This window comes from Elephas maximus, chromosome 5, assembly GCF_024166365.1.
Source record: "Elephas maximus indicus isolate mEleMax1 chromosome 5, mEleMax1 primary haplotype, whole genome shotgun sequence".
NCBI classification, from domain to species: Eukaryota; Metazoa; Chordata; class Mammalia; order Proboscidea; family Elephantidae; genus Elephas; species Elephas maximus.
This window is the reverse complement of record NC_064823.1, coordinates 79,971,684-79,998,186: the sequence shown is the minus strand read 5'-3', so window position 1 is coordinate 79,998,186 and position 26,503 is coordinate 79,971,684. Positions and strand designations below refer to the sequence as shown.

At 40.9% G+C, this 26,503-nt stretch overlaps 1 long non-coding RNA gene across 1 annotated transcript; it reads left to right on the top strand.

Annotated features, from left to right (window-relative positions):
• Positions 1-25,064, top strand: LOC126077062 (uncharacterized). Its single transcript, XR_007517653.1, has 3 exons — positions 1-551; positions 988-1,113; positions 24,763-25,064. It is a non-coding gene; the product is annotated as an uncharacterized LOC126077062 (long non-coding RNA).
• The last annotated feature ends 1,439 nt before the right edge of the window (positions 25,065-26,503 follow it).

The window sequence follows — 26,503 nt, the reverse complement described above, 5'->3', positions numbered from 1 at the left end:
GTGCCGGCTACCTCGGCTCCGCCTTCGCGGACCGATTCCTAGTTTCTCTCGCCCCTTGTAAACAACACATCCGGTGTCTCATCCTCTCTTCCAGTTCCTCTCTGCTGCCTCTCGGTCCAATGAATGTATAGAGAAGTCCAGAAAAAATCTTGGCTGTTGGAGACGGAATGGGGAAGTTGTTGGCACTGGGGCAGGGGAAAGTGGACGTTTAGTGTGGGCAAAGAAAAGCCAAAAGAGCAAGAACTCGTTTTCCTTGGTGAAGCGGAAGGGTACTTCATAGGCCGCACGGTGACGTAAGCGCCCCGTCTGCTCCGTGGAAGAGGCGTGTGGTGGCTGGAGAGTGCGCTACGCTTGCGCACAAGGAAGAAAGAAGCGGTTGAGCTCTCAGCTTGGGGGTTGGACGATCTGCGGCTGTTGCTTTGGCAAGCCTAGAGCTGCCTGCGTTTACCCAACCTGATTGGTTGCCTGTTCTGTTAAGAGCCTGCGTTTTTAGTTGAGCTCGCAGAACGTTTTATTCTTACAATTGTTGCGGTTTTTTCGCTACCACACCGGTAGGTGGAGCGACGCTCTAAAGCGCTTAAAGAATGGAAAATGAGGGAGGAGGGGGATCATATCTTTAAGAACATTCTTGAGTATTTAAGCCTTCATTTGCAAAAGTGAATTTTACGGCTGCGCTGAGGGCCAGGAACCTGCTTGGTAACGCGCCAAGGGAATTCTATCGGCTTGAATTAGTCTGAGTATTTCAGAGTGGATTTTATTACCAGTTCCTTAACCACTGTATGATAACATATAAATGTGTTTTATTTGGAGTTCTTTGCTCACCTATGGTAATTTTTTGTTCCTTTAGTCTTAATTATAAAAGGAATTCACTGCATTACAGAAAGTTTTGAAAGAGAAAAGGGAAAAAAGATTCCAAACTCAACTATTTACAGAAGTAGTCTCGTTTGTGTTCTCCATTTCTTATCTTTTGTATGCTTTTTTTAACAGTGAAAAAAATTTTTTATTGACCTTATTCAGCGAGCCAGACTCAGTGTTCCAGCAAATGGAAGTAACCAAGACAGAAATAACTCTTGACCTCATGGAGTTTACAATGCAACGAAAGAGGATTACCCGGTATGTTGATTTGTTTACTTTTATATCTCCTCCCTGGAATATAATCTTTTGGATGGCAGGGATCTTGTGTATTTTCTTACACCCTGTATCCTTACCTGTAAAAGACTCTTGATATTTGATTACTGAATGAATAAGTGATTACTAGTATCAAAAGTATTAAGATGGAAAATTGCAGGCTGCTATGGAAACATTTAACTCTATCCTAGTTAGGGATATCAGAGAAGGCTTTTCTGAGGAAGTGACATTTAAGATGAGACTTGAAACCACTGGGCAAAGAAACAGAAAGAGTTATACAAGCAGAAGAACAGCATACACAAGGGCTCTGAAGCTGAGACGTTCTAAAAATCTCTGAAAGCTGGTTTGTCTGGACCTCAGAGAATTGAGGGGAGAGAGAAACCAGATTAAAGGCAGGGGGAGATTTCATAGAATGAATGAGTAGGGAATGGGAGGCCCCAGAAGCATTTAAGTGGATTGTATCCTGCCTTTTTTCACTTCATGTAGCATTTTCCGTTTTACTACATAGTCTTCATTCTACACAGCCAACGTTGTTTTTTTTTTTTTCTCCATAGTATTTCCAAAAGTGTGGCATAATTCCATTGTTGCACCATGGAATTGCTTCAAATTTTCATTACCATGAGAATAATACAAATTCTAAGGTATATACCTAAGAGAAATGAAAACTTGTCCATGCAAAAATTTATTCACAAATGGTTCATAGCAGCATTATTCACAGTAGCCAGGAGGTGAGAAAAACCCATATGTCCATCAACTGATGAATGCATAAACAAAATGTGGCATATTCACACAATGGAATATTATGTGGCCATGTAAAGGAAGTTCTGATACATGCTACAACATAGACGAACCTTGAAAACATTGTGCTAAGTGAGAGAAGCCAGTCACTAAAGATCATATGTAATTCCCTTTACATGAAATGTCCAAAATAGGCAAGTGAAGAGAGAAAGAGATCAGTGTTTGCATAGGGTTGGGGTAGGGTGAGGATGAGGATATGTGATTGGGGGGTAATACCTAAATGGTACAGGTTTCTTTTTGAGATGAAGAAAAATGTTATGTGATGACAGTTGCGCAACTCTACAGATACACTAAAAACATCAAACTGTGCACTCTGTGTGGATGATTTGTATGATACATAAATTATATATCAACAAGCTGTCACAGAAACAAAATAAAAAGAATAATACAATTAACTCTCCATGCATAACCTTTGCTAAGTTATTTCTGAGTCCAGTGGTATTTGCGTTTTTATGGTTTTGGATCGGTACCGGTTTTATGGATTGAATTTTGTCCCCCAAAATTGTGTCAACTTGGCTAGGCTGTGATTCCCAGTATTGTGTGGTTGCCCACGGTTTTGTGATCTGATTTGATTATCCTATATGTTATAAATCCTAATCTATGACATTAACGAGGCAGGATTAGAGGTGGTTATGTTAATAAGGCAGGACTCAATCTCCAGGATTAGGTTATATTTTCAGTCAGTCTCTTACCAGATATAAAAGAGAGAATTCAGCAGACAGGAGAGGGACCTCATTACCACCAAGCAAGAAGAACGAGGAGCAAAGTGTGTCCTTGGACTCAGGGTCCCTGTGCTGAGAAGTTCCTAGACCAGGGGGAGATTGATGACAAGGACTTTTCCTCAGAGCCCACAGAGAGAGAAAGGCTTCCCCTGGAGCTGGCACCCTAAATTCGGACTTATAGCCTCCCAGACTGTGACAGAATAAATTTCTCTTTGTTAAAGCCATCCGCTTGTGGTATTTCTGTAATAGCAACCCTAGGTAACTAAAAAACTTATTCTTTTTGAAATTTCAGTTTATAAAAACTGTCTTATTATCTGAGAGATTTCCAGGAACAATTTAATCTACAACACTATGGATGTAATTAATAGGTAAATTTTTTTTTAAGGATCTAGTTCCAGTTGTCATAATATAAAATAAGGACATTCTTTTACTTCACTATTTGTGTGTGTAACCTTACCTTTACTCAACATCTTTTTTCTTAATACCTAGTACTGTTTTTACAAAGAACTGTGGTTGTTAAAAAATAGAAATGCTTGAAATCACCTGAAAAATCAGATATATAAAGAAAATATATTAATATTCATATGTTGACAAGGAATTCATATTTTTTTTAATATTTTTTATATCTTTAAGGAAAGGTTCTGTTCTAAGTAGTGAAAATAGAATGGCACTTAAGAATAGTAATAAAAATGAGTTGCTGTAGCTGGGCTCACAAGGACACATCAACTGGGCCCTGAGGTATAAAAACAATAGATACGATAATCTTGGAAAATGTCTTTTAGGGAAACTTGCACATAAGCCAGAACACAAAAGACTTTCCACTCTTATCTTTTTCTATCAATATACAGTGAATAGAAATTTGTTGGACCAATGAAGACCCTCCTGATTGTCGTTACTGAAACCTGTACCAATGATTGTTAAGAAAGGCAATTCAAAATGTAAGATCCCAGTTTCTAGCCAGTCTATGAAAAGGTGAAGCTTTCAGTGGTTTTGCCCATTTGTGGGCAACCCTGGTGGTGAAGTGGTTAAGTGCTACGGCTGCTAACCTGAAGGTTGGCAGTTCAAATCCACCAGGTGCCCCTTGGAAACTCTATAGGGTAGTTCTACTCTGTCCTGTAGGGTTGCTATGAGTCGGAATTGGCTTGACAGCAACGGGTTTGGTTTTTTTGGGTATAATGTTAATACATACTGATGCCTCTAACCCTCCTCAGACTTGGGCAGACATGGCTGTGGCAGCATGTTTGTCTGTTTTGCCATTCTTGTTTATTCTGTAATATTCTCTGGACTCAGGCAGACATGGCTGTGAAATGTGCTTGTCTGTTTTCCCATTCTTGTTTATTCTGTAATGTTCCTTGGATTCGGGCAGACATGGCTGTGGCAGCATACTTGTCCATTCTTCCATTCTTGCCTATTCTATAATATTTCCTTGTACTTGGGCAGACATGCCTCTAACAACATGCTTGTCTGCTTCCCACTTTCGTCTTTCTGAATATATGCTGAATAAAACTTTCTTTTTGCTTTAAAAAAAAAAAAAAAAACAGTTGTTGTCAAATTGACGCTGACTCATGGCAACCACGTGTGTGTCAGAGCAGAACTGTGTTCCATAGGATTTTCAGTGGCTGATTGTTTTGGATTTATATAACCAGGCCTTTCTTTCAAGGCACCTCTGGGTTGATTTGAGCCACCAACTTTTTTTTTTTTATTGTGCTTTAGGTGAAAGTTTACAGCTCAGGTTGGTTTCTCATACGGAAATTTATACACATCTTACTATGTGACCCTGGTTGCGATCCCTGTAATGTGATAGCACACTCCCCGTTTCTTCCCCAGATTTCTCATGTCCATTCAACCAGCTCCTATCCTTTTTTACCTTCTTATCTTGACTCTGAACAGGAGCTGCCCGTTTAGTCTCATGTGTCTGAACTAAGAAGCACACTCTTCACGAATATCATTTTATGTCTTATAGTCCAGTCTATGTCTGAAGAGTTGGCTTCAGGAATGGTTTTAGTTCTGGGTTAACAGAGAATCAGGGGGCCATGTCTTCTGAGGTTCTTCCAGTCTCAGTTAGACCATTAAGTCTGGTCTCTTTACTAGAATTTGAATTCTGCACCCCACTTTTCACCTGCTTTGTCAGGGGCTGTCTGGTGTATTCCCCGTCAAGTCGGTCATTGGTGGTAGCCAGGCACCATCTAGTTCTTCTGGTCTCAGGCTGGTGGAGTCTGGTTTACGTGGCTCTTTTTGTCTCTTGGGCTAATATTTTCCTTGTGTCTTTGGTGTTCTTCATTCTCCTTTGCTCCAGGTGGGTTGGGACCAATTGATACATCTTAGAGGGCCACTGGCTAGCTATTAATACTCCAGATAGCACTCACTAAAGTGGGATGCAGAAAATTTTAATAAACTTTGTTATGCCATTTGACCCAGATGTCACCTGAAACAGTGGTCCTCAGACCTCCACCCCTGCTCCTCTGTCACTCGAAGTGTTTGGCTGTGTTCAGGAACCTTCTTAGCTTTTGGTTTAGTCTGGTTGTACTGACTTCCCCTATATTGTGTGTTGTCCTTCTCTTCACCTAAGGTAATTTGTTTTAGTCATCTAGTGCTGCCATAACAGAAATACTACAAGTGGATGGCTTTAACAAAGAGAAGCTTATTTTCTCACAGTCCAGTAGTTTACAAGTCCAAATTCAGGGCATCAGCTCCTGGGGAAGGCTTTCTCTCTCTGTCAGCTATGGAGGAAGGTCCTTGTCCTCAGTCTTCACCTGGTCGAGGAGTTTCTCAGGCACAGGGACCCCATGTCCAAAGGACGCGCTCTCCTCCTGGTGCTGCTTTCTTGGTGGTATGAGGTCCCCTACTCTCTGCTTGCTTCCCTTTCCTTTTCTCTTTTCGGAGGTAAAAGGTGGTACAGGCCACACCCCAGGGAGACTCCTTTACCTTGGTTCAGGGAGGTGACCTGAGTAAGAGTGGTGTTATAATCCCACCCTAATCCTCTCAACATAAAATTACAATCACAAAATGGAGGACAACCACATAATACTGGGAATCATGGCCTGACCAAGCTGATACACACATTTTTGGGGGGACATAATTCAATTCATGACATAATTGCTGTCTGCTATCTAGTTAGTGTTGGAAACCCTGGTGGCATAGTGGTTAAGTGCTACGGCTGCTAACCAAAGGGTCAGCAGTTCGAATCCACCAGGCGCTCCTTGGAAACTCTATGGGGCAGTTCTACTCTGTCCTGTAGAGACGCTATGAGTCGGAATCGACTCAACGGCCCTGGGTTTTACTGGATTTATCTAGTTAGTGAATATTTCTCTCCCTCCCTCCCCACCCTCGTAACCATCAAAGAATGTCTCCTTCTGTGTTTATACCTTTTCTTGAGTTCTTACAACAATGGCCTCATACAATATTTGCCTTTTGAGACTGACTGATTTCATTCAGCATAATACTTTGCAGATTCATCCATGTTTTGAGATGTTTCGAGGATTTGTCATTGTTCTTATTATTGTATAGTATTCCATTGTGTGAATATACTGTAATTTGATTATCCCTTCATCCATCGATGGGCACCTAGGTTGTTTCCATCTCTTTGCTGTTGTGAACAGTGCTGCAGTGAACATGGGTGTGTATAAGTCTTTCATGTGATGGCTGTTATTTGTCTAGGATGTAATCTAAGGAGTGGGCTTGCTGGATTGTTTGGTACTTCTATTTCTAGCTTTTTAAGGAAGTGCCAAATCGATTTCCAAAGTGATTGTTCCATTTTACATTCCCACCGGCAGTGTATAAGTGTTCCAGTTTCTCCACAACCTTTCCAACATTTATTATTTTGTGTTTTTTGGATTAATGCTAGCCTTGTTGGTGTGAGATGGTATCTCATTGTAGTTTTGATTTGCATTGCTCTAATGGCTAATGATCATGAGCATTTCCTCATGTATCTGTTAGCTGCCTGAACGTCTTCTTTGTTGAAGTGCCTGTTCATACCTTTTGCCCATTTTTTAATTGGGTTATTTGTCTTTTGTTGAAGTTTTGCACAGTTCTACTCTGACACACATGGAATTGCCGTAAGTTAGAATCAACTCCATGACAACTGGCTTCTACTTACTATTGAGTGGGAAGAAAGAGTTCAAAGAGAACAAGTCAAAAATTCTAAAATAGGAAGCCTCAAGCTGCTTTTCAGACTTGGCCAACTATGAATGTAAACTGATTTTAGGTTTCTCATATGTAGGTACTGATTTAGAGACCTCAGCAGGAGGGATCATGCTTTATGGGTTCCATGCTTATTTAGAATAGCCACAGAAGTCAGGTACAACCACTTATTTGAAATTTGTCTTTCAAGAGGACTTCAGTAGAAGCTTTTTAATTCTTTTTTTGCTGAAGAAGAAAAAAAGACATTTTACATCTTTGTAGAAATGTTTTGAATCCTGAACCACCAAATTTAGTAAAATAAGTTTTTTAAATATATTTTATGTAATCAGACCATCAGTACACTTATTTCTTGTCAAGCATTTAAGGGGCAGATTTCAAGAAAAAGATAAATTTCTTCTAAAGTTTATTTTTAGTCTCATCACAACATATCTTTACTGTAATCTTTATTTCTTCTCAGTAAAGGAAAAGAATTATGTTTTGGAAATCAAATTGTCCACAGTCAGGCTTTTCAAGACTTCCTTTTCACATTTTAAGCTGCTTTTATTACTAGAGGGTGATTTAGTAAATATTTGAGTCTGAACTGCATACCGGGCTAGGTACAGTGTTTTAGTAATCTTGTGCTGCTGTAACAAATACCACAAGTAGATGGCTTTAACAAAGAGAAATTTATTTCCTCACAGTAAAAAGTAGGCTAAAAGTCCAAATTCAGGGTATAGGCTCCAGGGGAAGGCTTTCTCTCCCTTTGGGCTCTGGCAGAAGATCCCTCATCTTCAAACTTCCCCTGGTCAAGGTGCTTCTCAGGCCTAGGGACATCAGGTCCCAAGGATGCACTCTGCTCCCTGTACTGCTTTCTTCGTGGTATGAGGCATTCCTGTCTCTCTGCTTGCTTCTCTTCTCTCCCAAGAGATTGCCTCAAAACACAATCCAGTCCTGCTTCACTAACACAACTGCCACCCATCCCTCCCCCATTAACATCATAAAGGCAGGATTTACAACATATAGGAAAATCACACAATACTTCAAATCATGGCCCAGCCCAATTGATACACACATTTTTGGGGGGGGACGTAATTCAATCCATGACACACAGTAAGAAATTCTAAGATGAGACAGACATGATCTTATTTCTAAGAAATTCATTCGTTCTTTAATTCAGCAACTTTTACTAGCCATGTGTCCTTGTGCAGGTTACTCAACGTCTCCATAATTTGACCTCAGTTTCCTCATCTATAAAATAAGGGTAATAATAGTATGTGTTTCAAAGGGTTTTTATGAGGATTCAATGGGATAATATTTGTAAAGGGCTTAGAACAGGATAAGGCACATAAAAAAAACTAAAACCAAACCCATTCCAGTTGAGTCAATTGTAACTCACAGCAACCCTATAGAACAGAGTAGAACTGCCCCCAGAGGGTTTCCAAGGCTGTAATCTTTACGAAAGCAGACTGCCACATCTTTCTACCACGGAGCGGCTCATGGGTTCAAACCATCGACCTTTTGCTTAGCAGCCAAGTGCTTAGCCACTGCACCACCACAGCTCCTTGTATGGCACTAAGCCAAAAAAAAACAAACCCACTGCTGTCGAGTTGATTCCTACTCATAGTGGCCCTATCAGACAGAGTAGAACTGCCCCATAGGGTTTCCAAGGAGTGCCGGGTGGATTCAAATTGCTGAAGTTTTAGTTAGTAGTTATAGCTCTTAACTGCTACGCCACCACGTAGGAAACACTAATGATTAGCTTAATTATTGTAAAAGGCCTCTATGTGTCAGGCTTGAGTTTAATTTTTTTCATTTAATACAATTAAAGGTCGCTTACCTTCGAGGAGCTCACAGCCTTGCTATGGAGGCATAAACATGTAATCAAACATCTTTAATATAGTAAATGTTATGATAGTTACTATGGGAAAACAAAGGAGAAATTTCCTGTCTGACTTGGTCAGAGAACTTGAGTATTGTATTATTTGCTGTGTAACAAATTACCCCAAAGCTTAGCAATAAAAGCCAAGAAATATTATCTTAACACAATTTCCAAGGGTCAGGAACCTGTGAGTATCTTAGTTGGGTAGTTTTGGCTCTGGGTCCCTCAAGAGGTTACATGATGTTATTGGTCAGGGCTGCGATCATCAAAAGGGGCTGGAGAATTTGCTTCCAAGTTCAGTTCCCCACCACTGGTCCCCTTCATAGGGCTGCTCATGACCAGACATTTGGCTTTCCCCAGAGCAGGTAATGAGAGAGAGGAAGAGAGAGACCAAGATGGAAGCCGCAGTCATTTTACATTGTAATCACAGAAGTGATGTACTGTCAGTTCTGCCCTATTCTATTTGTTAGAAGCAACTCACTAAGTCCAGTCTGCACTGAAGGGGAGGAGAATTAAGCTTGAAGAGAAGAGTATTGAAGAGTTTGTGGACGTAGTTTTTAAAACCACCACAGGTGTGTAAGGGAAAGTAAGGTTGTCTAAGCTGAGAGGTAGAAACATTTATCACAAGCAAAGGGCGTAGCAGAAACGAAGGAACAGAGATACTATTGTTAGCTGCTGCCAACTTGGCCTCTGACTCATAACGCCCCCATGCACAACAGAAGGAAGCACTGCCTGGTCCTGTATCATCCCCATCATTGGTTGTAGATTGGACCATTGTGATCCATAGAGCTTTCATTGGCTGATTTTTGAAAATAGATTGCCAGGCCTTTTTTCTTAGTCCATTTTAATCTGTAAATGCTCTGCTGAAACCTGTTCATCATCTCAGCAACACGCAAGCCTCCACTGACAGATGGGTAGTAGAAGCTCATGAGGTACATTGGCCAGGAATCGAACCCAGGTCTTCCCCATGGAAAGTAAGAAATCTACCACTGAACCACATGGTATGTAATCTAGCATGGCTAGAGAATTGAGGGGGCTACTGTTTTTCCAATTTTAAAGATGAGGAAATGTAGAGAGGTAAAGTAGCTTTCTCAACATATATAGTTAGTAAATGACAGTCCCAGGTTCTGAACCCAGATTCCTGATTAGCATAACCATTATACTGAAAAAAAAAAATACAGATTGCATAAAGCCTTGAATGCCATACTAAGGCATTTGTTGGACTTACAAAAATTGGCCAGTGGTTGTATCTGAGAGGTGACCTTGAATTTCTTAATCCCTCCTGATAACATGTCCAAAGTATGTGAGATGAAGTCTCACCATCCTTGCTTCCGGGAAGCATTCTGGCTGTACTTCCTCCAAGACAGATATGTTCATTCTTCTGGCAGTCCATGGTATATTCAGTATTCTTCGTCAGCACCATAATGTAAATGCCGTGCCATAGGTTGTGGAATTTCACAGAATTTATCTTCCATAGCAGAGATCACTACAATTGGCCAATTCTGAATTAGAGACAGGTAAAGACTTTGGAAGATGATAAAAAGCGTGTCTCCTCACCTGTGACCTATGGCCTATATCATTCCTTTGCTTGTTAGATAAAACTGGCAGATGCTTGAACTCCACCCGCATGTATTGAATCTGTATCTCTGGGCAGGAATCTCATTTAATCCAAAGGTTCTGGTCGTAGTTATGCTCATTAAAGTTTAAGGACTTCTGTACATTCCCAGCCATTGTAAAATTCCCAGCCTTTGGAAAATTTTAGATAAGATTGCCAGTATTCCATTGAGTCTTACAGTTACTGTGTTGAGTTAATTTGGGCTAAGCTTTTATGAATTGGCTGTTGCCTCCAGCATCTCATAAAGCGTTTTGAATCTGTATCCTTGTACTCTCAAAGTGAAATTCCTGAACAAAAACTTCATCAGAGACTTCCATTTTAGTCATACGGGCTTTAAAAAGGTTTTCATGTTATTTGTATCAGTGTTTATTTTACTATTTTTAATTTAAAGGTAATAAAATCACGTTTAAAATACTAAAAATGGAGAAAAGGGGAAAAATAATGCATTGTCCTACCAGGCGAACCATACCGTTTTGATATATATCATAAGATTGATTGTCTCTTCCTTTTTAAATGGTTGTAGTCACAGTATACACCCTACCAGAAGAGAGTAAGACAGGACTAGGCTGGAGCAGGGCTGGTTGCCCCCCACCACCACCCCCCCAGCACATAGGCCATCCCTGGACAGAGCAGGACAGAGAGTAGAGTAAACAACCTCGTACAACCATAACCCACCTTCTAGAGAGTAGAACAGAACACATAGGCCCTGTGGGGCAAACTGTTCCGGCTGAGGGGTGGTACAAACTGAAGTGTTCCAAGATGTTGCAAATAAACTGTTAATATAGTTCTTGCAGGACTCCACAGGGGCAGAATGTGCGCAAAAGAAGTATAAGTGACCATAGTTTGTCTTTCCTGTGCCGCCCAAGGGGCAGTGTGACAAAGGGAACCAGTGCGCCTGCGTCATATCCCATAATGAGTTATGTCAAGGGAACCAAAGAACTTCCATCTTGAAGAAATCCTGTGTGTGTGCCTGTATTTGCATAACCCAACCCCTTCTCAGAAATCTCCACTGTTCTCCCAGGACCTCATAAATAAACATCAAAACTGCTCCTCTCTGCCTTGTTGAAACGCTTAAATACTTGGCTCCTAGGCACATCAGTGAGACTGTCTCTCTGAAGGTTCTAGCCCTTACTGTCTCCTTTTGCTAGCTGCTGGTAAAATAACTTTGCTTGTGTGACTCCAGGCTGCCTCAGTAGTCTTATTAGGCAGCCCGAATCCGATTGGGTTCACCCAAGGAAGGGGCCCTTGGAAAAAAGAGCAAGAAGCAAAATCCAGAAGACTACTAGTGCAAAAGGTGCAACCAGCTAGAAGGGAAGGCAGAACTGGACTGAGTTTCAGAATAAGTGGAGGCCGAGACAAGCACAAAGTCCCGAGGTGATACAAGTGGTTTGTGCTCGACTACTCACCTAAAGGTTGGCACTACCCAGTGCTGCTGGGGAAGAAGGCCTGGCCATCTGTTTCCATAAAGATTATAGCCAAGAAAACCCTGTGGAGCAATTCTACTCTAACATGTGGAGTTGCATTGAGTCAGAATTGACTCGAGGGCAACAGGTTTGCAGGTTTGGTGTTTTTTTTTTTGTTTTTGGAGACAAGCACAAAGCAAGATAAGATGGTGGTTTGGGAGCTAGTTCTACATGCAACCCGTTCTCAACTTTCACTCTTAAGAACAGCATGACTGTGGATCTCAAAGCACCCCGGGGTGGGATAACATGCTAGGTAGTTTGGTTAGTTCGATTAAATGAGCAGATTTTGTGGTGAGTGAGGAAGATACCAAGATCATTAAGGGAGATAACCAGTTTCCAGAAAAAGGAAAATTAAATGCATCAGTGCTACTCTGTGTTCTTTTGTCCCCTGTTTCTATGCTGATAATCCTACAGTCCCAAGCAAGTGTGATTTTCCTGAAGGAAAGCATTTTGTAAATAGCATGAGAGGACAAATAAAAGTTTTACCAAAACCCATTTATTTTCTAACATATAAACACAAACATTGTATCATTGATATGAAGGAGCTTTCGATAGCTTATTTAATTTACTTTTCTGTCTTTAATAAAATCTAACCTAAACCATGTTGGATAAATTTTTCCTATACTACTATGAAAGATTGCCAAAGGGGGTATCTTACAAATACTTTAATCCACTTGTTATGGATTGAATTGTGTCCTCCTAAAATGTGTGTCAGTTTGGCTAGGCAGTGATTCCCAGTATTGTGTGATTGTCCATCATTTTGTCATCTGATGTGATTTTCTTACGTGTTGTAAATCCTACCTCTATGATGTTAATGAGGCAAAATTAGAGGCAGTTATGTTAGTGAGGCAGGACTCAATCTACAAGATTAGGTTGTATCTTGAGTCAGTCTCTTTTGAGATATAAAAAGGAGATGTGAGCAGAGAAACAGGGACCCCACGCCCCTAAGAATGAAAAACCAGAAGGGGAGCACATCTTTGGACCTGGGGACCCTGTGCTGAGAAGCTCCTAGACTAGGGAAAGATTGATGACAAGAACCTTCCTACAGAGCCAACAGAGAGAGAAAATCTTCCTTTGGAGCTGACACCCTGAATTTGGACTTAAGAGCTTCCTAGTCTGTGAGAGACTAAATTTCTCTTTGTTAAAGCCATCCACTTGTGGTATGAGTGTTACAGCAGCACTAGATAACTAGTGCTAAGGATATCACGCTTGGTAAAGTAGAAGATCAGTGAAAAAGAGGAAGACCCTCAGTGAGATAGATTGACACAGTGACTATGACATTGGGCCCAAGCATAACTGCCATCATGATGATGGCACAGGACTGGGCAGTGTTTCGTTCTGTTATATGTACGGTCACTATGAATTGGAACTGACTGAATGACACCTAACAACAACAGATAACTAAGACACCATTCCACAGGAATGTTGTCATCCCCTTAATTGTGTTCTTTTGCATATTTTAGGAAGATATTTTTTTCATGTTGCTTATTTCAACTGTGTTACAGCAGAAACTAAATCCAAACATCTAAGCATACAAAAAACTATTTGCATCAACTCACGTAGAAAACGATCAGGTAATTTGGACTTACATCTTGGCTATACTAATAACCACTTGAATTTTAAAGAAAAAAATTATACATATTCCACATCCATAACTCTAAAGTAAAAGATAATTTCCATTTTTGAATCCAAAATGTCTTCTGAAACTTGAGGATAAGATTGAATAAGGAAGGAAAAAATGCTGCAGCAATACGGTGAGAGAAATCAAGCTTTGTACTAAAGAAACTGCAGTGTTCTGTGGAATCTTCCTCTGCTTCCCAGTGCCAGATCGCCTGCAGCGTGCCTCTCAGAGTGCGCCACTGGCCAGTTTTCCTGGGTCCATTGAAACTCGGCCTCCTGACCACTCTCAGGAATTTATAACTTACAAGTAGGTAATGAATATTAAATGCCAAGTCAGGAGTTTTTTTTGTTTTGTTTTTACCCTCAGAATTGTTGAATAGAACATAGGATAGACTTCCTTTGATAGTTATTCCCACATGCATTATAATATAGGCACCAGATTTCTTACTGTAAGAAGTTACATTTAAGGTCATAGAAACTGGATCTATAAAAAGCACCAAGGCATGTAAGTAATAGTACTGCTTTGTAATTATACATAGTATACAGCTATTTGCCTTTACCTTTCAAATGTGTTATTGCTTTAGTTCCTAAAAGTACTTAAAAGCCAGATAGTTATTCACTAAGTTCTCATTAGTCACTGAATTAAAATTGAATTATAAAAATGATAATGTCAAATAGTATATAACGACTTTTAGAAGTCTGATATACATAAAACAAAGGAACCAAGATAAAATGTGGTTTTCTAAGCTAGAATGGAGCCCTGGTGGCATAAAACCAAAAACCAAACCCAGCGCTGTCAAGTTGATTCCAACTCATAGCGACCCTCTGGGACAGAGTAGAACTGCCCCATAGAGTTTCCAAGGAGCGCCTGGAGGATTCGAACTGCTGACCCTTTGATTAACAGACATAGCCCTTAAGCACTATGCCACCAGGGTTGTTAAGAATTTGGCTGCTAACCAAAAGGTCAGCAGTTCGAATCCACCAGGCGCTCCTTGGAAACCCTGTGAGGTGGTTCTACTCTGTCCTGTAGGGTTGCTATGAGTCGAAATGTTTTGGTTTTCTTAGTTTTAAGATAGACACTACAACAAAGCCGACGCAAAGACAACAGAACCATAATCCTTTATCATAATACTAAAACTATCCCTAATGGTTGGAGTTAACTTAGAATGAAGGCCAACTTTAGGAAAGATTCTCGAAATATTTTTGTGAGTAAAGAGCCTCATTTTGTAATAAGCATCAACCATTTTACATTTTAAAAAATCAGTAAAGTTTGCTGTAACCAAAATATCCTCATCTTCACAGCAGCTCGAAGGGGCACAGCTTGTAGGCTAAGTGCCATGTCCACAGGAATTTCTGGCTCTGAGTCCCCACTGGTCTAAATGCTGGAACCCAGCACTCATAGCCCCTCCTTTCCCATGGCAGGTCCCAGGGAACTTTATGTGATCTCTTTGACAGTCATTAAGAGAATTCAGTCTCTTTGGCCCCTGCCTGGTTGCTTGGCACAGGTGCCCTGCTGGCGTTTTTCAGATGTGTGCTGACCTTGGCATGACGCTTGGGGGTCATTGTCTTGTAGTTTGTACTGACCAATCATGTAGCCCTCGGTCACTGTTGATGGATTAAGTACCTTGAGGTCAACATCTGTGTTGTTCCAGATAAAAGGGGAGTAGGAACCCTGGCAGCACAGTGGTGAAGAGCTCGGCTGCTAACCAAAAGGCCAGTTGTTCAAATCCACCAGCCACTCTTTGGAAACCCTATGGAGCAGTTCTATTATAAGTAAGAATCGATTCAGCAAAGGGCTTTTAAGGTGAACAGGGGGCCCTCTCTCTGCCAGTGTTACAGTTTTTTCAATGAATTCCTAAACAGAATGGCCTTGCTTTCTGTTTTTTCAGAGCTTATAGTGTTAAATTTTATGTTGATTCAAATCCTTATGGTTCTTAACTCATCTTTTGGTCAACTTCTCTGGTACTGGATCAGATAACATTTAATGTGATACTACTCATTCCACCCCTGTAATGTCTGGACACTAATTCTTAACTATTTAGAGCGAAGGAGTCCCTGGGTGGTACAAAGAGTTAACGCACTTAGCTGATAACTGAAAGGCTGGCAGTTATGTCCCCCAGAGGTGTATCAGAAGAAAGTCCTAGAGATCTACTTCCAAAAATTAAGCCATTGAAAACCCTGTGGAGCGCAGTTCTATTCTGACACACATGGGGTGGCCATGAGTCAGAATCGACTCTACAACAACTGGTTTATTTGGAATGAGTTCCCTGCCCGGTCCAGGTCACCCCAAGGAAATTGGAGGACCACCTCTGTTCCTTCTCTGCCCTGTCCTCTAAAGACTACTGTGGGTTCCAAAGTATAATCTCTCTCTCTCTTTTTTTCTCTTTCTTCCTTCACTTATCTTTCTCTCTTTTCCAGAAGGCCCTTTAGAGCCTCTGGTGACCTGCTCCAATTTGCTCTACTTTCTAGAATGCATAAGTAGTCCAAGCCCCCATGTTAAGTGTAACTTTTACCTTTTAAGGGAGAAATTTACCTTCTCTCAATGAGGAAGTAGAAACATAAAATTGTATTCAATAAAATTTTTTTTAATTTAATATTATGGTTAGTTAAGACATAAGGTAAAAAAATTGTACTGAATGCTGTATTTGAAATGAGATATTTTTCACTTTTTTTTATATTATTCACTTTTGAAAGTTCTCTTTTTCTTATCACAAGCATTTTTATATTCAGTTAGATCAACCAACCCAACTCAGCTCTTTAGAATTAACTGTGTTTCATAAACTACTATTCACAACTTTAAACTGCTTTTTTATCAAGTCTCTGTTCTGAGGAAAACCTACCGAGAAGCTACAGAGAGGAATTATTGCCCAGGATGAAGTATCCTGGCCAGAGCGACATCATTCCATGTTGTATTTGCCAATAAGTTGACGAAATTATGCCTTTTCAATAAAGGCATCCTATTTCTTCTTCTAAAATTAGGTATTTTAAAAGGTGAATTTTAAGTACCTTTCAGTTACTTTAAGACCCAGTTGCAATACATTCTTCCTCAGGGCGCATTTAGACAAAACATGGTGCAGTGTGTGATACAGACTGATGGTGATATCAGTTGAATACAAGTCATTTGCTAGAAGCAGCTGGACTTATGTGACCAGGTTCAATAGAAGCTTCAATAAATATCTAGGTATTTATTGAGCATTAACTGTATATAAGGCCTTGGACTGAATTAAAATGTCAAGCTGACCATGAACCCAGGAAATAATGTTACTAACACCAGTATACCTATTAGAAAATATGCCATGGTCATAATTTTAAGGGAAAATTGGGAATAACTATAAAAATAATTTGTTTAACAAGATTAGAAATAGCTGTATTCATCTTGAATAAAGTACCTATGAGGTCATCTTGTCGTTAGGTGCCTTTGAATCGATTTTCAATTCAAAGTGACCCCATGTGACAGTAGAACTGCCTCATAGGGTTTTCTTGGCTGTAATCTTTATGGAAGCAGATCTCCAGGTCTTTCTCCCACAGAGCCACTGAGTGAGTTCAAACTACCAGCTTTTATGTTAGCATCTGAGCACTTAATCATTGCTTCACCAAGTCGTAGAGTACTTAATTCAGAGAATGTTGTGGGTCTATTCCAGTGTTAGATTGGGCTTGTGCTTAATATTTTTCAGGATTGGACTAGACCAGATGGAAAGGAAGCAAATTCCCAAAAGCTTATAGTCTGGTCCACCATTTTCCAATGTTATGGTATAATATTTTGTGACATGAGTAAAATCAAATGCTTCATACTACTTTTCTAATAGCCATGATCTTAGCCTTTAGATTTTACTGGGTTTTAAGTTTTCAGAGACCCCAAAATGATTTCTTCCCTAAGGGATGGGGAGGATCAAACCACTATAATCACGAAGCTACTGTCTCATGTCAACATTCTGTGCATTTATCTTCTTATTTCCCCGTTGAGCCTACTTAAAATTATACCTCTCCTCACACCAAGTTTCCACGTTTGTTGGTATCCTTGGTTCAAATGATCCTTTCCCTAGTAGAATCTTAGTGGATCTACCTCATCTCCCAAGTCTCTATTTATTATCCCTATCTATGTTCCCAGGACTCTATTTATTGTCTCTATTTGTGTTCACTATGCAGCGATATACCTGTTTTCTCTAGAAATGTCCTTTGCTCTTCTTGTAGATTTATGACAGGTTTCAATACATGGAGAAATATATCTGCAAGGTCTGTATCCTTCTCTGCAGGCATAAGGTATTAATTAGTACTGGCTAGGTTGTTGGAACAAGAGATTCAAAAATACAGAGATCCCGAAATGGCAGCTGTATGATATAGAGAGTCCATCTTGTTCCTTTTCCATCCTTAGGGTACTGGTTTCCTTTTTGTACCTGAAAACAACTCACCCAGTCCACTTAAAAAGAGACTGAGGGAAGCACCTGACCCAGAAGTTGCATAACTTACTTCTGCTCACGTTCTCTTTACTGTGCACTCCTTAGCTATATTTGGATCTAACTTAAACTGTTATTAGAATAGAAGATAAAGTACAGTGAGGAGACAGCTGGCAAACTCTCTACCCTCTAGTATGGCCCAGATTTCTTTTTTAAAAAATCAAAGTACTTCCGGATTGAGTAGATGTAGGTGTCTCAGACTGGGTTCTCTAGAGGAGCAAAACCAGTCAATCATATATACATTGAGATTTATCTCAGAAAAATGGCTCATGAGTTTGTAGAGGCTGGCAAGTCCCAAGTCTGTGGGTCAGGTGTCAGGCTGCAGAATTCTCTCGACTCACATAGCTGCAGGGGCTGACAAACGCCAGATCAACAGGTCAGACAGTAGGCCGCTGGCTCCTGGGCTGCGGAGGCTGACTAATCCAAGATCAGTGGGTAAGATGGCAGGCTTCTGGTTCACAGGATGTGGAGGCCAATGAATCCCAAGATCAGCAGGCTATACAACAGGCACCTGGTTCAAGTCCCAAAAACTGGAAGTCAGATGATGACAAGCTGGATGCAGAATCCAAAATAAGCAAGTAAACCTTGCTAGAATGTCCATATATATATTGGATGCAGGTTACACCCATGAGGAAACTCCCCTTACAATTGATTGGCTCATCATATCAGATCACATCATGAGGGATGATTACTTCATTACATAACTGTCAAACTACATCATTACATAAACTGCCAGACCACTAAGAATCATAGCCCAGCCAAGTTAACACACAACCTTAACTATCACAGTCTACCCTTTCTCAGCTTGGGAGCTGCACAGTTTCCTTAAACCATACACAATCACTAAATAAAGACAATTTACAAAGTTATGCTTGAACCTAACGTTGCACCTAATATGGATAACATTGCAAAGAATGGGAATTCCAGAACACTTAGTTGTGCTCATGAAGAACCTGTACTTAGATCAAGAAGCAGTCATTGAAACGGAACAAGGGGGATACTGTGTGGTTTAAAATTAAAGGTGTGCGTCGGAGTTGTATCCTTTCACCATATGTTCAATCTGTATGCTGAGCAAACAATCTGAGAAGCTGGACAATATGAAGAAGAACGTAGCATCACAATTGGAGGAAGACTCACTAACAACCTGCGATATGCAGATGACACAACCTTGCTTCTTGAAAGCGAAGAGGACTTGAAGCACTTACTGATGATGATTAAGGACTACAGCCTTCAGTGTGGATTACACCTCAACATAAAGAAAACAAAAATCCTCACAACTGGACCAATAGGCTGCATCAGGATAAAGAGAAAAAATATTGAAGTTGTCAAGGATTTCATTTTACTTCGATCCATAATCAACGCCCATGGAAGCAGCAGTAAAGAAATCAAACAACACACTGCATTAGGCAAATTTGCTGCAAAAGACCTCTTTAAAGTGTTGAAAAGCAATGAAGTCACCTTGAGGACTAAGGTGTGCCTGACCCAAGGCATGATGTTTTCAATTGCCTCATATGCATGTGAAAGCTGGCCAATGAATAAGGAAGATCAAAGAAGAGTTGGTACCTTCAAATTATGGTGTTGACGAAGAATATTGAACATACCGTGGACTACCAGAAGAACGAACAAATCTGTCTTGGAAGAGGTACAACCAGAATGCTCATTAGAATCAAAGATGGCAACACTTCAACTCACATACTTTGGACGTGTTATGAGGAGATACGAGTGTCTGGAGAAGGACATCATGCTTAAGAAAGTAGAGGGTCAGCAAAAAAGAGGAAGACCCTCAGCGAGATGGGTTGACACAGCAGCTGCACCAATGGGCTCAAGCATAACAACGATTGTGAGGATGGTGCAGGACCAGGCAGTATTTTGTTCTGTTGTACATAGGGTTGCTATGAGTTAGAACTGACTCGACAGCACCGAACAACTACATGCATACAACCAAGATGTTTACATCTTATATTTTTAAATGAAGAAAACAAAAATAGTTGATGCACACATACAAAGCAGAAATACTCATAACAATTACAGTCCTCATTTCTGCAGCTGATCACATGATGGTAACTGGTATTTAGAACTACCTTCTTCCACCACCCATTCCGTATTCCCATCACCTTCAGCAAGCACCTCAGCTGTTCGTGGTTCTTTGCATGGTGAGTTGATCCAAATCTTCATTCCTGAAGTGTTTGAGCCATTAGTAGTAATGTCGGAATTGGGTCACTGTAGTTTTCCATTGACTTTAATCACAGGGCATGGTAGTACTAAGAGATGCCCTAAGGGGTCACCTGTATTCCAGACATATACTTTTTTACCTCCCTTTTGTAATATCAATCTGATTTGGTAGTCAGGGTCAGTCACTCCAGTCAGTATGGTCATTCCCTTTTTTGTCTGTTGATCCACAGGCATGAGGCACCCAAAGTGGCTGGGTGGTATCCTTAACATCCAGTTCAATGGAATCCATGTCATGTCTCCAGGTGGGAACATTCCTCCAGTTGGAACTAAGACCTCTGGACCTGCAGAGCAATGAGTTGCAGGGACAGGAAGCAAAAATTTTGTGAGTGTGTCACTAGGGGTAATAGTGAGTGATGTCAGTCCAATCTCCACCCCTTGATTCCTGGAACCATGAATCCTGGCTATGGGGGAAACAGCATTATACAGGCATACCTCGTTTTATTGTGTTTCACTTTGTTGTGCTTCACAGATATTGTGTTCTCTACAAATTGAAGAACCTGCATCAAGCAAGTCTATCGATGCCACTTTTCAAACAGCATGCGCTCAGTTCATGTCTCTATCACATTTTGGTAATTTTCACAATATTTCAAAGTTCTTCATTATTGTATCTGCTATGGTGATCTGTGATCAGTGATCTTTGATGTTACTGTTGTAATTGTTTTGGGGCCACAAGCTGCACCCATATAAGATGGCGAACTTAACTCATACATGTTGTGTGTGTTCTGACTGTTCCACCAACTGGCCATCCCCCCATCTCTCTCTCTCTTCTTAGACCTCCCTATTCCCTGAGACTCAACAGAGTTGAAATTAGGCCAATTAATACCCCTACAATGGCCTCTAAGTGTTCGAGCGAAAGGAAGAGTCAGACACCTCTCACTTAAATCAAAAGCTAGAAATGATTAAGCTTAATGAAGAAGGCATGTCAAAAACTAAGACAGGCTGAAAGGCCTCTCGTGCCAGTTAACCAAGTTGTGAATGCAAAGGAAAAGTTCTTGAAGGAAATTAAAAGTGCTATTCCGGTGAACACATAAATGAGAAGTAACTGAAAGATGCGTATTGCTGATACAGAGAAAGTTTTAGTGATCTGGATAGAAAATCAAATCAGCCACAGCATTCCCTTAAGCCAAAGCCTAATCCAGAGCAAGACCCTAACTCTCCTCAATTATATGAAGGCTGGGAGAGGTGAGGAAGCTGCAGAGGATTTGGTTCATGAGGTTTAAGGAAAGCAGCCATCTCCATAACATAAAAGTGCAAGGTGAGGCAGCAAGTGCTGATGCAGAAGCTGCAGCAAGTTATCCAGAAGATCTAGCTGAGGTAATTGACGAAGATTGTTACACTAAACAGCAGATTTCCAATGTGGATGAAGCAGCCTTATACTGGAAGAAGATGCCTTCTAGGACTTTCATAGCTAGAGAGGAGAAGTCAATGCCTGGCTTCAAAGCTTCAAAGGACAGGCTGACTCTCTTGTCGGATCTAATGCAGCTGGTGACTTCAGGTTGAAGCCAATGCTCATTTACCAATCCAAAAATCCTAGGACCCTTAAAAATTATGCTAAATCTACTCCGCCTGTGCTCTATAAATGGAACAAGAAAGCCTGGATGACAGCACATCTTTTTACAACATGGTTTACTGATATTTTAAACCCACTGTTGAGACCCACTGCTCAGAAAAAGATTCTTTTCAAAATATTACTGCTTATTGACAATGCACCTGGTCACCCAAGAGCTCTGATGGACATGTATTAGGAGGTTAATGTTGTTTTCATGTGTGCTAACACAACATCCATTCCGCAGGCCATGGATCAAGGAGTAGTTTGACTTTCGAGTCTTATTACTTAAGAAATACATTTTGTAAGGCTATAGCTGCCGTAGATAGTGATTCCTTTGATCATCTGGGCAAAGTAAATTGAAAATCTTTTGGAAAGGATTCACCATTCTAGATGCCATTAAGAACATTTGTGATTCATGGAGGAGGTCAATATATCAGCATTAACAGGAGTGTGAAAGAAGTTGATTCCACCCCTCCTGGATGACTTTGAGGGGTTCAAGACATCAGTGGAGGAAGTAACTGCAGATGTGATGGAAATAGCAAGAAAACTAGAGTTAGAAGTGGAGCCTGAAGGTGTAACTGAGTTACTGCAACCTCATGATAAAATTTTAATGGATGAGGAGTTGCTTCTTGTGGACAAAGAAAGTGGTTGCTTGAGATGGAATCTATTTCTGGTGAAAATGCTGTGAACATTGTTGATATGACAAAGGATTTAGAATATTACATAAACTTAGTTGATAAAGAAGAGTCAGAGTTTAAGAGGATTGACTCTAATTTTGAAAGAAGTTCTATTTGTGGGTAAAATGCTATCAAATAGCATTACATGCTACAGAGAAATCTTTCAATTGATTTCAAACTTACCTTAATATTTACCCACTTTTCTAAGTTTAAACCTAACTTTTATTTATTTATATCGCCTTTACTTCCTCTCCATATCAAAGATTTCAGACTACATTTCTTAGTCCTTCTTTATTGTTTTAATGTTGTCTTCTTTTACATAATTACTTTGCTGTTTCCCTGTTTTAACTTCTGTTTATCTGGAAATACCCTAATTTCACCTTCATATTTGAGAGACAGTTTTGCTCTCTATTTGATTGTTAGCTGGCAGTTTTTTTCCTTCAGTGCTTTATATAAGTCATCTCATTGCCTTCTTGCCTGCTTGGTTTCTGCTGAGTAGTCCGAGCTTATTCTTATTGACTCTTCTTTGTAGGTGACTTTTCGTTTATCCCTAGCCGCTCTTAAAATTCACTCTGTATCTTCAGTTTTGGCAAGTTTGATTATAATAACATCTTGGTGACTTTATTTTGAGATCTACCTTGTGTGGAGTGTGATGAGCATCTTGGATAGATATTTTCTCATCTTTCACAATATCAGGGAAGTGTCTGCCAACAAATCCTAAACAATTCTTTCTGTATTTTCTGTTAACCCTTCCTGTTCTGGTACTCCAATCACTCGTAGGTTATTTCTCTTGATAGAGTCCTACATGATTCTTAAGTTTTCTTCATTTTTTTTTTAATTCTTTTATCTGATTTTTCTTAGAATATGTTGTTGCCAAGTATTTTATCTTCAGTCTCACTCATTCTGCCTTCCACTTGCTCAATTCTGCTCCTCTGACTTTATATCAAGTTGTCTAATTCTGTAATTTTATTGTTAATCTTCGGAATTTCTGATTGCTGTCTCTGTACGGATTCTTGCAGCTTATTTTTCATTTATGTTCTTGAATAACCTTTTTAATTTCTTCAACTGCTTTATCTATGTGTTCCTTGGCTTGTTCTGCATTTTGCCTGATCTCCTTCCTTATCTTGTTCCTGGTGTTCTGTATGTTAATCTTGTGTATTCTGCATCTGGTAATTACAGGAATGCACCTTCATCCAGAAGATCCCTTGATTCTTTGTTTTGAGAGCTTGTTGAAGTGATCATGGTCTGCTTCTTTATGTGATTTAATATTGATTGTTGTCTCTGAGCCATCTATAAGCTATTGTATTAGTTTATTTTATGTTTGCTTACTGTATCCTAGCTTCTTGATTTGTTTTATTTTGATATGCCCCAATAGGCTGCTTGAGTGAGCTAGCTTGATTATTTTCACCTTGGAAGCTCTAACATCCTGTCACCAGGTGGCTAGAGCTGTTACCAAGTACATTAGTCTAGGAGTCCATTCACTCTTCTTGTATGGATTCAGGTCAGGCGTCCAGGTAGCTGGTCATCAAGTGTGTGGTACAGGCTCTGCCCTGCAGTCTTAGAGGGGCAGGGGTAATTCGTGTAGGTGCAGGTATCTGGTTGCAGTAGCGGGTCATGCTCAGAACAAGGCAGGGGGCTGACAACAGTTCCCTGAGTGACTGTGAGGAAAGTGCGTCCCTGTTCCCCGGAGTGCACAGGTGGCTAGGTTCTGCAGATGGACCATGGGCACACAATGCTTTTGGTTGTAAGGACTGGGTGGTACCACTTAGCCTTGGACCCCTGTCGTGGATGGCTAGGTGATGTGGCTGGAGCCACCCGTCCTTAGGCCCTTAATGTGGATAGGTGAGGACCCTGTTTAATAGGCAAAGCAGTATCAAACATCAAACACCCACCTCTCCACTACACAGCTGAAACAGTTGCAGTCTGCTAACAAGGGCCCGTTCTCCTGAAATAGGCCCACACAGGTCCATGTAGAGGGGAAAGATACTCAAAGTCCATGGACCATTTATGCCTGGACAAGAGCTGTTTCTGTCCTGACCGCCCCAGCTCAGTGGACCTGGCAGATTATCTTTTCCCCCAATTGTGAATTTATTCCTTTTCCAAGGCCAGGAGAATGGCTCAGGGAGCGCAGCAGGGCGTATCTCAGGCCCAGGAAAATTGACAGCCACTGAAGTCGGCTTGCAGGCTGCGGGCGTGGTAAAATAAACGCAAATACTTAGCTTTTACCAAGAGCGCTGTTTGTCTCTCATTCTGGAGGTGTGAGTAGGCTGTGCAGCCCCCTATCTCTCCCTGAGGAAACCACCTCCAGAACACTACCACTAGCCCCTCCGCAGTTGCTCCAGAGAATGGTGCCTGAGGGTTCCCAGCAACTCATGTCCGGCAACGCCTCTTTGTTTCTGAACTGTCTGTCCCTCCCCCTCCTGTTCAGTCCATTTTCTAACTTTGCCTTTGATGTTCAGGGCTCCTAGCTTGTCATAAATATAATCATTTTACTTGTTTTTTTCAGGTCTTTGTTGTAAAAGGGATCACCGGAAGCATCTGACTACTCAGCCGTCTTGGCCCCGCCTCTGATATGTCAAACTTTGTTGTCTTATTTTAAGAAATTGCCACAGCCACCCCAGCCTTCAGCAACCACCACCCTGATCAGTCAGCAGCCACCAGGATCGAGGAAGATCCTCCACCAGCAAAAAAACTGACTCACTGAAGGCTCAGATGATAGTTAGCATTTCTTAGCAATAAAATATTTTTTAATTAAGGTATGTACATTGTTTTTTTAGACATAATGCTATTATTGCACACTTAATAGACTGGAGTATAGTGTAAACATAACTTTTATATGGTCTGAGAAACCAAAAACTTTGTGTGACTTGCTTTATTGCCATATTCACTTTATTGGGGCGGTCTGGAACCAAACCAGCCCTATCTCTGAGGTATACATGTATATTGGGTGCTGGTTTAGAGTATACACAGCCTCCTGGAGAACATTGCCCCAAACCTGCAAAGCGTAGCCACCTAGCTGGCACTGTAATTGTGTCTTTAGAAGGGCATTTCATCTTTCTGTCAAGCGAGCTACTTCAGGATGATGGGTGTCTTAGGCTGGGTTCTCTAGAGAAGCAAAGCCAGTGAAGCATATAAATATATGTGGAGATAGGTTTATATCAAGGAAATGGCTCACACAGTTGTAGAGGCTGGAAAGTCCCAAATCCATGGGTCAGGCTGGAGGCTTCTCCTGACTCAAATAACTGCAGGGACTGGTGAATCCAAGATTGGCAGGTCAGACAGCAGGCCTCTGGATCACAGGCTACAGAGGCTGACAGAGTCTCAGATCAGCAGGTTAAATGCTAGTTCAAGTTCCAAGAACCCAAAATCAGATGAACAGGAGCCAGCTGCAGGATCCAGAGAGAGCAAAAGCCAATGAACTTTGCCAGAAATACCACCTATATTGGGTGCAGGCCACACACCCAACGAGGACTGCCTTTCCACTGGTTGGCCGCTTATAACAGACCTCAACATGAAGATGATTACGTTATATCACATCTCATTATGAACATGATTACATGATTATGTAGCTACCAAACTACATTATAACTGCCAAATCACTGAGAGTCATGGTCCAGGCAAGCTAACCATCAAAATGGGGGACATGGTAAGACCAGTGAATTCCTTGAGCATTGGCCCATTGCCATGTTCATTTGCTGTGAAGTGAGTCCCTGGATCTGAGGCTGTGTGGGATACCATGCTATGTGGGAAACAATGTTGGTGAATAAGGCATTCTGTGAGACCGTGGATGATAGTTTTGGCAGAAGCGTTGCATTTAGGGGAAGCACATCGGTATCCTGCATAAGTGTCTGTTCCAGTCAGAATGAAACACTACCCTTTCCATGATGGAAGCAGTCCAGGGTAATCAACCTGTCATCAATTGCTGGCTGATTGTCTCGAGGAATAGTGCCATATTGGGGACTCAGTGTTGACCTCTGCTGCTAGCAGATTGGGCATTCAGCAGTGGCTGTAGCCAAGTTGATGTTGGTGAGTGGAAGTCCATGTTCCTGAGCCCATACATAACCTCCATACCTGCCACCATGGCCACTTTGCTCATGAGACCATTAAGCAATGACAGGAGTGGCTGGGGGAAGAGGATGACTGGTTTCCACAGAACATATCATACTATCCATTTCATTGTTAAAATCGTCCTCTGCAGAGGTTACCCTTGGTAAGCATCTACGTGAGGCATAAATATCTTCATTTCT